Source organism: Falco naumanni, chromosome 1, assembly GCF_017639655.2.
Source record: "Falco naumanni isolate bFalNau1 chromosome 1, bFalNau1.pat, whole genome shotgun sequence".
Classification (NCBI taxonomy): Eukaryota; Metazoa; Chordata; class Aves; order Falconiformes; family Falconidae; genus Falco; species Falco naumanni.
Genome location: NC_054054.1, coordinates 40,986,209 through 40,998,926, shown reverse-complemented (window position 1 = coordinate 40,998,926; position 12,718 = coordinate 40,986,209). Strand labels below are relative to the sequence as shown.

Below are 12,718 nucleotides of genomic sequence, written 5' to 3'. Positions count from 1 at the left end.
TGTAGATGATGGTAAAGCCCAAAGACTGGGACTCGGGACACCTTGCTGTCCTTGGCTGCCCTTGTCACCTGTTTCCAGGCTGGCTCCCTGACTCCCCAGCTCCCCATCATGGCAAGCAAGCAGATCCTCATACCATAGATATAGCTTGGGGAATACTTTGCATCAGGGACTGACTTGGTGTGAACAAGAGGCATCAGATTTCTCTTCTGATGCCCCACCAAGTCCTCTGGTTACTGCAGAGCTTGGGCAATTAAATGGCCCCATGTGCTCCTGTGCTTGTGTGACTCATGGTTTTACCTGCCAAGCTGTTAAACCCCCAATTTTGGTGTGCTGCATCACAGTTCTTGTAATATCTCAGGGCTTTTGAAATGGAAAAGCAAAAAATGCCCCACAGGAAGATGCTGTTGGGCCATGAGAATGTTTTGGGACTCGGGAACAAGCCAGGCACAGTGCTGGGCAGCAGGGGCAGAGCCTGCTCCAGATGGGCTGATCCTGAGCAGTGGGCTTGTTTCGAGGGGCTGGGGATCACTCCTTGGTGGATGCCTTTGTCGGGTAGATAGAGCTAGCAGAACCTCTTGACAAGCTAGTTAGTGTTTTTGTAGCTGAGTGTCCATATGTAAAGGAGGATAGTGATGATTTGGCTTCCCTTCTCTACATGGATTGCAGGCACTGACCATCTGAAGAGATCCAAAACACTGGAAATGATGCCTAAGCTCACCAGCAGCCTCAGAGCTGACTTCTACTGTTTGTCGTTGAAGCCAGTGAGAGTCATTTTGGGGAGGTGATATGCTAGAAGAGCCACATGAAGGTTTTGTGATGCAAATTCGCAGAACCCCAGAGTGGTTGAGTGGGAAGGGACATCTGGTTCAACCCCCTGCTCAAGCAGGGCCACCCAGAGCCAGTTGCCCAGGACCATGTCCAGATGGCTTTTAAAGATCTCCAGGGATGGAGACTGATTCTGTGGGTTCTGTCTACATTAAAATGTCCCCACCAACCACAGTGACACCTAAGCAGGAAAACTAGATGAGAAGAGAGAGAGCAAAGATGCTGAGGCATGTGAGAGGGTGGTGGGACATTGGGTGCCCCTTTGGTGGGCAATCAGACCAGAAGCGCAGACCGTATTCCTAGTGGTTGTACTGATCATCTGAGATGCATTAGACCTGGCTGCCAAAAAAGAAAGACTTAACTCTTGTCTTCAGAAAGAGGGTGGGGACAAGTGTCAGCACCTGTAGCAAGTCTGCTATGGCAGCGAGGGCTGATGGGGAGCTGGGAGGGTGGTGAAAGGGCTGACGTGGAGCTTGTGTAGACCGATAGAGCCCCAGAATCCAAACTGGACAGATCCTGTTATCTCTTACAGTGGGGTCTCCTTTGAAGTACCCTGTAAGAGCAGGGATGGAAGACCAGGTGCAGTTTCCACCTACAATTTTCACGGGATAAGCCAGCATCCTTTCTCAGTTTCAGACTAATTTTCATACCTAAAACGTTATCATTTTGACAGAGGCGGGGTACGCTGCATTCATAAAGTGTGATTCATCTTTTATTTGTGATACCACGTAGAGGTCCCACAGAGCCAGGTCCTGCATCGAAAACTGCTGGAGCACGTGCTGAGCAGAATTATGGTCCCTGCCCCAAAGAGCTGATACATACAGAGTAGTCCTGTTGCATGGTGCCGTGAACGTGGGAGGGAGAAGGACCAGCGCATCCCTTTGTTGGTGAATCATCGCTTTTTGTTACTTTATGGCTGCTGCTTCTCTCATACAGAGATCTGCAGCTGAAGAAGGACGATGGATGGGAAGGGGGGCTCTGTAGGACAGCAGAAATAACGTGGGAAGGCTCGTACACACAGAGGTTTGCTGAGGAAAACCACATGTATTTTGGCGTGGTGGAAGGAAGGCCACATCTGCCTCTGCATGATGTGTGACAGGGAGATGGTGGGCTGTCCTGGCTGTGGCGTCAGGGATGGGCACACCCTGATGGGAGGTCCCCATGAGTCGCTCCTCCTTCACCACTGAGCTGGTTCCACCTTCATGCCTGGACCTACTGAAGGAGCAGCTGTGCAACGCTGTGATGTGATGGAGTAAATCAGATGCTGAAATGTTCCCTTCTTTTCATACAATGCCAACAGAGCGGTGAACACCATGAAGACATTTATGGCTTTGGGATTTCTTTGCTGCTTTCTCAGAGAGTTTTCTGATGCTGAGATAAAACTATTGAGCCACAGCTTGAGAAATATAGCTTTCATAGCGTGAAAAGCTGCCCAGAGACATGGTGGAATCACCATCCCTAGAACTGTTTAAAAAACACACAGATGTAGGGCTTAGGGACATGGTTTAGTGGTGGCCTTGGCAGTGCTGAGTTAACAGTTGGACTTGATGATCATAAAGGTCTTTTCCAACCTAAATGATTCTCTGATGCTATGAAATAAAATTATCTTAGACCCTCAAGCCATATCTTGTTGAATGGTTCCATCTGTTTGCTCCCCACCTTACTGGCACAACTAAAGCCTTTGGGGTTGTTGCTGGAGATGACCTTTCTGTCTTCAGACTTTCTGCTGACCTTCCCAATGAGGAAACCAGCTCGCCAAGGCTGAGAGCATCCTTATTTGGCAATAGAGGTCCAGTTGGGTTTGAGTGCCTTTGGCACCATGTCTGATGCAGTTTGAGGATGACAGTTGATCCCAGGGCTGGCTGCACGGGTACCTGTCCCAGAAAGCTGCTTGCAGGTGAGACCATCCACCTGGTCCTCAAACCTGAGATCCCAAGTCGGTTAGTTCCCTGCAGTGGTGAGCCAGGAAGGGGAGATGCCAACTGCACACTGTGTTTCTGGTAGCTCCTCTCTGACTTAATAGGAAAACACTGACCACAGAAAATGTACAATATGTTTTTTTCTCTGCATTTTCCTGAAATCTGTTGAATCACTTTGGCTGTAGAGGGAGAAGAGGAGGAGTGATATGGGGGATGGGGAAGAAGAAATAATGGTGTCTGTTCAATGAAACTCCCCTAACAGACAGTTTGTGTTGTTTTTCACCCCTCCAAACACGCAGATCTGATCTGAAAATCCAGGGCTTAAAAGCACAGACGTTTAATCTGACACACAAACATGGCATCTTTCCAGCAAGTGAAACAGCTTTGCCACTGGTGAGTTTAGAGGAGCTAATCTGGGATGAGAGGAGTAAAAGCTGCTCAGCAATAGCTGCATCTTTGAACCGGGTCACCTGAAACTTTCCTTCCCTTCCCTCCAGGTGAAGGGGTCTTTCCCTTTGTAGTAAAGCAGCTTTCAGAGATGTTACTGCTTCTTGGGTCCCTCGAAGTGTCGTCTGGGGCAGGGGGAGAAGCAGTGGTGGGGATGTAAACCAGTCAGGGGCAGTGGCACTGTGTCGGATCTTGTGAGATGTTTTTTGTGGGTCTTATCGCCATGCCCAAACAGGTCAGGACGAAGACGGTATTGGATTAATTCTGTCTATACATAAATCTCATAGTCAGAGATGTGTTGGGGTGCAAATTGGGATGGCTAGCCATTTATTTCTAACTCATTAATTTTAATTCCAGTCCACACCAGCAAGGATTACAAGTCACCCCACTGCTGGTGTTCCTTGCTTGACTCTTAATAAGTATCTCAGCATCCTGCCATTTATAACTGGTTCATCCAGCTGCTTTAAGAGCACCCCACACCTGAAATGCCCTTCTGCTGCTAAGAAAGGCCACCTGGAAAGAGCAAGGGCTGCCCTGCTTTTGCCTGCTCTCTCCCTTTCTGGAGCATGTCTTTTCAAATGGTGCAAAATCTGCTTTAGAGGCTGAGCTGTGCCCGTTGTCTTTGCTGCCAATGTTAGAGCTGGGAGGCGGTCAAAATGGCACTCATGAGCATGCTGGCAGCCTCTGCAAAGTGGTGGCTGAGATACGGAGGTTTTCCTTCAGCAAAGCAACTGGCAGGCACTTACAGCTAAACCCTTTCTTGTGTTGCTCTTGGGATAATTAATTGAGAATGAAGTTGCCACCACATTTTCCAAAGCCTCCAAATCTGCCTTTCCTATAGCTCGTGCTCTATGCCAGAGTCAGAGATGGAGACGAGTCAGCATCCACCCTTGTAAGTATACAAGCATTGGAGCACCAGGAATATAAAGAGGATAAAAAGAGATCCCATAACATCTGGAGACCTTGTTTTTTAAAGCCAGCTAAATCACACCCAGAACCTGTAGGATGCCTGTAAAGCTGTGGGAAGAGAGGAACAGAGGTTGGTTGGAGACCCAGTGCAAGCACTCTGTCATGGGGCTCATGTTTACATTATGGCGCTTCTGGAATTCATGTCTAGATTATGAAATTATTTGGAGATAGTGCTTTTGAGAACAGTGCCCTAACAAGAAGGTATTAAGGCAGAAATGAACACAAATAACCTGTACTCAACTGACTACTCATAACATCCCTCTTGCTTTGTGTACCTGTTAGATGTTGCCCTTTTTCCATCTGTAGGACTCTGTTTTCAACCCTTGTGCACTTCCCAAAATGACATCTACTTTTCTCCCTCCTGTTTGGTACATCCCTGCATTTTGTTACGGCAACATTGCAGGGGGGTCTTCAGCTGAGCATCCCTCTTTCTTCTCGCACCCCACAGCTATACAAGCACCGGATGGCTTGGGGCGCAACAGCACTCGCTTGAGATAAACCAGACCCAGAGATAAATCACCTAGAAATGCTCAGCATCTGATTTCAGGCAGGGCACAGATTGAAGATGGATGTGTGTCATGAAGGATTGGACTTGATTGGACTGGATTTGATTTGAACTAAGGGGAACAGAGGGAACCTGGGCCAGGTTGGACCCTGCTCTTCAGCAGGCTGCATTTCATGGAGCCAAAATTGATGACACCAAGCTGAGTGGTACAGGTGACTCACGTGAAGGAAGGGGTGCTGTCCTGAGGGACCTTGACAGGCTTGAGAAGTGGGCGCTTGTGAACCTTATCAGACTTGACAAGGCCAAGTGCAAGGTCCTGCAACTGGTTTGAGGCAATGCCGGCATCAGTGCAGACTGGGGGATGAAGGGATTGCGAGCAGCCTTGCAGAGAAGGACTTGAAGGTACCGGTGGGCAAAATATGACCCAGCAATGTGTGCTCGCAGCCCAGAAAGCCAACCATCAAGGGAGGGCGCTCTGCCCTTCTGCCCCGCTCTGGTGAGACCCCCCTGCAGCGCTGCCTCCAGCTCGGGGGTCCTCAGCACAGGAGAGATGTGGAGCTGTTGGAGCGGGGCCAGAGGGGACCACGGGGATGGTCAGAGGCTGGAGCAGCTCTGCTGTGGGGACAGGCTGGGAGAGCTGGGGGGGTTCAGCCTGGAGAAGAGAGGGCTCCAGGGGGACCTTAGAGCAGCCTCCCACTACTTAAAGGGGACTTCTAAGAAAGACAGAGCAAGGCTATTTACCAGGGTCTGTAGTGACAGGACAAGACACAATGGTTTTAGACCGAAAGGCTGGGCATAAGAAAGAATTTTTTTATGATGAGAGCAGTAAGGCACTGGCACAGGCTGCCCAGAGCAGCTGTAGATGCCCCATCCCTGGCACTGTCCAAGGCCAGGTTGAACAGGGCTTGGAGCAACCTGGTCTAGTGGAAGGTGCCCCTGCCTGTGGCAGGGTGGTGGAACCAGATGGTCTTTAAGGTCCCTTCCAACCCAAATGATGCCATGATGCTATGAAAAAGAGATGAGTTTATTAGGCTGGACCACTGTGCCACCCAATGCAGTCTTGGTCTTCAGCAACAGACTTTGTCTTGTATTTGTGCAGTGACAAACTGCTACAGAAAGCACTCTCTGTTGTTGTGTGTGAGCTCCTGTACCATTTAATGCCTGGTTAGGGGGCTCTCTTATTTAACAGCAATACTGAGGAGCCTTCTGTGTATTATGCTTCTAGCGAGGGCGTGATGGAAATGGGTGTTTTTGTAGGAAAGCTGCTTTTCAAAGCCTTTTGAAAATGCTGGGACAGCAAAGACTTTCAAAGATGGTGATGTCTCGGTTGCTATCCACTGCATTGCTATTGAAATGAAAATATTTAACCTGAGTGCTCCGTCATTCTGGATGGGTTTGAAATGAATTTAAATTAGCAGAATTTTGGTAGCTGTTTGGCCTATGTGCCTAATACAGGGGGATTTGAGCTCTGTCAGAGCCTCTTAATGTTTATTTGAATATCACTGAAATCTAAGTGACACAAGGTAATATTTAATGCTTGCTCAGGGAGACCTTGTTTATTGGCAAAAGAACAGAATGGGTCATAAAAACTGAATTGCACTATTACCTTGACTCTGTTCGGTCATGGTTCACCCCCTGCCCTTCCTGGAGCAAGACATGAAGCTCAGGACCACAGAGGTTGGAGCAGTGTGTGGGCTTAGGTAGAGCATCGCCTGCTGCAAAGAGCAGCATACTCCAGCCGTCGGCTTTCGTTTAAGGTCCACTATGTGATACTCATATTTTAAATGCCATCCTGGAGGGAAAAACACAACAGGGCTGAGTGTCAGGTTATTTTCCTCTGTCCAAGTCCTAATCCTCTCCCATATTTTTTTATATAGGGTGGCACTGGGATTCCCAGCTACCCGGCTGCGCCCCCAAAAAAGGCTGATTTCAACCTTAGCAACAGGGTATTTTTGTTTAGATTGTATTTATTGTCCTGTGAGAGTCATTGTTCTCTCCCATGCCTTGACCGTTCTGAAGGCTGATGATAAAAGCCCTCGCTGACAATAATACAGTTGAGTTCAGCCTTTTGTTGGGAGATTAAAATAGAGAATTAATTGTAACATGGGAGGGCTAAAGGTTAGTCGTCCCAGGCTGTTGTTTAATCACTTTAAGGATAAGAAAAGGCATTTTAAGTTTTTTATTTTTTTTTTCAGAACTACTGGGCATTAGGTTTTGTGTTGGTATCTGCAGGGGCTGCAGGAGCTTATGGCCACCCTGTGGTTTAAGACTAGGATTGTTTCAGTTCACATAATCTTGTGTCAGCAAGAAACAGGTTTATAGCAAAGACAGTAGGTTTATGATAGTTTTACAGCAATATATATATATATAAAAAAATAGATTTATGATATTTGGTTTATATTTATATATGTAAAAAATATATATAAATGTATATATAATAATTTTATAGCAGCAGCAGTGATAGAAGATTCCCAGCCTGTTAGTGTGGCTCTAAAGCCTGTGTCTACAGCATCGCTTCTTGAACAAGAACACCCCTCTTGGGCATGGGAGATGGAAAGGAAAATAGATGAAAAAAAGATGGATGGAAAAAATAGATGGAAAATAGATGGGAAAAAAAGATGGAAAGTGGAAGCAGAGCCACTGAAGCCAAACAGAGTTTGGTCCTTTTTCAGGAGCGTGGGCTGATGAGGAGAAATGTTTGGGAGACTGATCTGCCCAAAATGCCAACAGCGTAAATGATAATGGGGATTGCCCCCAAACTCTGCTGGCTCTGAAATCCTTTTCTTGCTGCCGATGTTTTGGCTGCTCTCTGGGCACAGGCTCCTTTCTGCCGGGATATTTCTGTTGCCAGTGAACTTCCTGTTCACATCAGCATCTTGAAAAGCTTCCCATCCCTCCTCATAGACAGCCTCTCTCCCCAGCTGCTCTTACCTGCAGTCCCTGTAATTGGCAATAATTTCCCTAATTGCTCACAAAAGCAGATGTTCTCTCTGTGGTCGCATTGAACTGGCTTATACAGTACTATATACATGAGCACACAGCATTAAAGGACTAATTCCTGTAAATAAGCCTATTAAAAGGTTAGAAATAATGCCTCCAACTAAACCATCAACAGCAGCTGAATTCCGCTTGTTTTATTAATTTGTTATTTGTAATGTGGCAATCCCTGTCTGCTCGGGACTGGGATGCCGTCGTGCTTGGTCAGTTGCTCTTACGTTGTGTTTAAAGGATGTCTTAGCATACGAGATCAGCCCTTTGCATTGTTTCCAGCTAATAAATCACATTTGTAGGTAATTAACACTACACCTAACATATCCCCAGTACTACTGGTGAGCGGGAGGAGAGACTGGTTCATGCAATCGATAGCTGAGGGTCTGTCCTTTCAAGGCTTTAGGTGATACTGCTAAAGAAAATAAGTAATCTTAATTTTCCTGCCTCAAAGTTGGGGGGAAAACTGTTTTCCCAGTTCTTCAAGTGCAGCACTTTGCGTTTCACCCTTCATGAGGAAAGAGTTATCGGCAGCTGTGCAGCACCAATCCTGAGGCAGCCTCGGGAAAAGCCCTTACTTGAGTCATCAGCTTAATTGCCAGCATTAATTCCCTGCACTGTCTGAACCAGGTGTAATTAGGCTATGGGAGGGTAATTGCTAGAAGCTCCATCCAGTGGTGGGGGTAGCATTGCCTTCTGGAAAGCCCTTCGGTGCTTTTGGACTGTCCTTTGCTGGTGGGTGCCATCAGCTCTTGCTGTGGATGTGAAGTTCCCGTTGCCTGTGCTACAGGGAGGGCACAGCCCTGCAGCATTCAGAGGCTTTTCATATATTTATATATTATTTTTTTTCCTCAGGTTATTTCTATTCATTTAAGAACTAGGGACTGGAATGCTTTCTATAAATTGGGATGACCAAAGAGTGATTGTTTCTCTTCTTATTTTCTGGTGGGTCCCATATGATCTACAATTGCTCCAGCTTTTAATATCTCCAGCAACTGCATTGGAGCTCGCAGTGTTGCATTTTGATCCAAATTTCACCTGCAACCTGAATGAGAGCTTCAGCAGCCGTTCCCACTGCTTTACAAATAAGATGCAGCTTGTTTCCATGATAGCCTTTGGCTGGGCAAAAGAATCTTACAAAACCGGCACCCTTGGTGCCAGCCAGGTGGTAGCTGAAGTCTCTAGGTCACCTTCAGCTGATGATTTTGTTTCCCACTTTGGACTTTTACATTTTACTTGCCTAAAGCTTTCTTACTGCTAGCAGGGGAGAACTTTTCTCTCTCTTTCTTGGACCAAAATTTTAGCTCAAGCTTCTGAAATCCCTTATTCTGACAAAAAGGGGTATAAAGTCACAGCCCAGAAGCTTTGCTGCGTGTCTGGGTCAGGGCACCACAGCCTGATAGTCTGGGACTGGAACATGCTGGCACTGCTTGGCTCCTGCCCTTCCCCAGGACAAACCAGAAGCTGTGCCTGAGCTCAAGGAACAACTTTCACCAGCAATTTGTTTTTCAGCCTTTGCATCTCTTTCAGAGGTGATGGCTCCCGGTTCTTATCGGTGGATCTGGCTGAAGTCAAGCTGCTGGGTTGTGTGTCTTGTGGCAGCCCTGGATGATGGAAAAATGCAGAATCTGCCATTGCATTAATGAATATTATAGGCTATTATCTCAGTTTTGGTCCTTGGCCCCACTTGTTTAGCACCATTTCATCCTCTTGGAGATTCATCATCCAATGAGAATGGAAAAACTAAGGTGTTTTGATGAGCTGACTTTAAAACATCATGGCTCTGGATTTGCAGCTCCAGAAATACCGGTCAGGCCATTTTCCTCTCACCTGGAAATAAGCTCCAGTATCTTATTTGTAGATTGTGTTGAAAAACACTTGTGTCTGGCAGCACAACTGCTCCCAGTCAGACTTTTCAGCTTGAAGCCTTCAGCAGAAGACATGCCTCCAAATGCTTCTGGCATTCAAATAAAAGCCAAGAAAGGAAAACGCTTTCAGCGCTGGTTCCCCACGTGTGATTTGGTTTTTTTTCTCTGGCAAACTGCAACAGAAACACAGTTAATGCAAGATGCAGGGGATGCAGCCTTGGTCCCACTCTGGCTATTACCATTCGTACATCACGCTTGACCCTTTTTTTCCAGTCTAATACATGCAAATATATGTAAAGAGTAAAGACTGTTCCACCGGGTCTTGCACATTCGTTCAGAGAGAAGGAAAACAAGCTGAATTTACAGGGAATTTGCAAGCTCTATTTGAAGACCCATATATAAAAAAACCCGAGTAGCAGCTGGCGGCAGTGGACGGTGCTGACCGAGGCGATGCTTTCTGGCGTCTTTATTTTCCCTGCGCTTGCAATCATAATGTCATTAATATGGAGCTTTTTGAGAACTGGAGTATATCCTAATTAGCAGCCTCTGATTTTTTTTCTAGTTTCATAATCAGTGATCTCGGCTACACCAGAAGTGTTACTGTGGCAACAGGGCTGAACTGAGCAGCGGTGCAGAATTACTGCAGGTAAATTGGTGATTTTACAGATCCACGGCACTTTCTTAGCTCAGGGGCTGCTCCGTGGGACGGGCTGGCTGATCCCCGCACCCTACAGGTGTCCCAGGCGGATTTCAGGGTAAGCACAACCAGCGATTAAGCTGCATGACCGAACGCATGCTTTTTAATTGGAGCTTAGCCTCTGTAATGAGATTTTAAGGCTGTCATGCGAATGATCCCCTCCGACACCTTTGTTTTAAGTAGGATGCTCCCTCTCCCCAGCTTGGTCATGGCTTGGAGCTGGGACTTCGTTTCGGTCCTGCAGAAAGGGCTGAGCCCGAAAGCTGGGCTTAATTTTTCATGGGGTTTTTTGTTTTGGTTTGGGTTTTTTTGGTGTTTTTTTTAAACCTTGTTTCTCCTCCCCACGTACCGTTTGCTTGCTCTCCGAAAGGCATCGTGCTAGGTCGGGATGTTGTTATGCTAAATAATGGCCATGCTTCATCCTGACTCCTCAATCAAAAGCAACCAGACCTTGTCATAGCTGGTGTGTGAACTGCACTCATGTTTTCTTTGTACATGTTATGAAACGATGCCTGGGACAAAGAAGAGGGGACACTCTAAAATGGAATATTTAAAGAAATACATTCCTATATGACCTAACTTCTTTTTTTTTTTTAATTACTAATTCATTATTTTGAATAATGAGTTGAACCAGCCTCTCCTGTGCCTCTCAGGTGGTTGCTTTCTGCTTCCTAGTGCTGTGTTGCAGCTACAATGTCCATCCCGCAGGGGAAAGCACACCAGGAGACCATGGGGTTTTGCCTCATACTACTCAGGGGTTTTTACAAGCTCTGGGGGTGTTGCTTCAGCAGATGCATTTTGATTACCCCAGAAGGAGGTCTCATCTCCCTCTCCCCTTTGTGACACAGCTCCTGCCGCCCCACCATCCCTCATCAGCCTGGCCTGCAGCGAAACCTTTCACCCCCAGCACCTTCCTCCTGGTCAAGGCTCAGAGTCAGTCTTTCATCTTCATCCTCCCTGACCTGACATCTCCCTTGGGCATAGCCCACTGCTCTTCTGTCTCAGAACCTCGCCTTCTCCCAGTTATTACCTGTCCCACCTTGACACTCCTTGATGACATGTCCTTTAGGAAACACTCTCCAGCTGGTCATTCTCCATTGCTACAGCTCCAAGAAGTTTTTCATCCCCTTCTGTCTCGCTGCACAATTTATTCCCCAACCCATCGCAGTTTATTCTGCAAAAGTTGCAAGAGCAACTGGCACATGCTGCCATGATCAGACAGCCATGGCACCAGCAGAAAAGAGTGGCTGAGGGCAAATTAAACCCATCCTAATTATGACAGTTATTAAGAAAGTTATTATTAGGAAAATAATGGGACACATTTGTAGCTCTTCCCCTCCAAGGCACTTGGGCAGCTTCCAGATGGTGACTCTGCTTGCTGTGCCGACAGTGTGGCCACGAGTGCCTGTCCATGCAGCTTGATGGGCAAGGACTGGACATCACTGGGTGCCTTGGTCTTGGACGTGCCACTGATCTGCCCCTGGCATAGCTGGGGATGGAGCCTACATCTCCTGGCTCTTACTTTTGTATTGTCAGCGTGAGACCATTGAGTTTCTATGCTCTGTCTTAGTATTTGCCTGTTTTTAAACATACAGAGAGAGATTTCTTTCCTAAAAGCAAGGCAATACAGAAAACTACGATCTGACCTGCCACAATTGCAGAGGACAGATACCCACCATCAACATTACTGTGCCTCTCTAGGACCATGAACTATTGCATGTCTGGAATACTTAAGCATCCATGTTCATTAGTGTTTGTCTCTGGTTTTCTGCTTAAAACCTCATCAGTTTAGTTTTCCTGTCTCCTAACTGGGATAACAATTCCCTAGTCTCAGTGCTTTTTGAGGAGGCTCTCTTACCAGTCTTTGAGATGCTCCAAGCTCCTTTAGGGAAAGCTGTAATGGGCTTCTTTCCTCTGAGCAGCATTTGTCTCTTTGTTAGTGGCTCCTAGGGGAGGGTTGTCTCGTACATGACAAAGGGCTGTCATGGTGTGCAGTAACTAGTGCTTGTTCACTGAAAACCAGCGTAGAGCTGAAGGAACACTGGTGAGATCCCAAGATACATCCTGCGCAATGTAGGGATCTCCTTCTCAGTGCTGGATGCTTACTCCACTATGAGCTTAAATCCCAGCAAGTTTGCCTTCTGAAAAGTTTGTAGGATAGTAAGGTACAGAATCTCAGGGTGGCTGAGGTTGGAACCTTTGAGGTCAACTGGTCCAACCACTGCTCACGCAGGGCCACAGAGCCAGCTGCCCACAATTGTGCCCAGACAGACTGGGAAGATCTCCAAGGATGGAGACTCCACAACCTCCCTGGGCAACCTGTGCCACTGCTCAGTCACCCTCGCACACTCAAAACGTGTTTCCTGATGTTCAGAGGGACCCTCCTGGGTCTCAGTTTGTGCCCACGGCCCCTGGTCCCGTCACTGGGCACCACCGGCAAGAGCCTGGCTCTGTCCTCCTGGCACCCTCCCTGCAGGTGTTCATAGACACCGAGATCCAC

At 47.2% G+C, this 12,718-nt stretch overlaps 1 protein-coding gene across 5 annotated transcripts in view; it reads left to right on the top strand.

Moving 5' to 3' along the window:
• PTPRA (protein tyrosine phosphatase receptor type A) overlaps positions 1-12,718 on the top strand; it is a 134,006-nt gene that overhangs the window by 79,545 nt on the left and 41,743 nt on the right. Inside the window, exons 1-2 of one of the 5 annotated variants that reach the window (XM_040591094.1) lie at positions 8,584-8,598; positions 10,084-10,167. The exons of 3 other annotated variants lie outside the window; for them this stretch is intronic. The gene's annotated coding sequence lies outside the window, so the exon portion shown is untranslated. Of the gene's footprint in view, positions 1-8,583; positions 8,599-10,083; positions 10,168-12,718 lie in introns of those variants that run through there. One more of the 5 variants, XM_040591086.1, reaches the window with a different exon arrangement.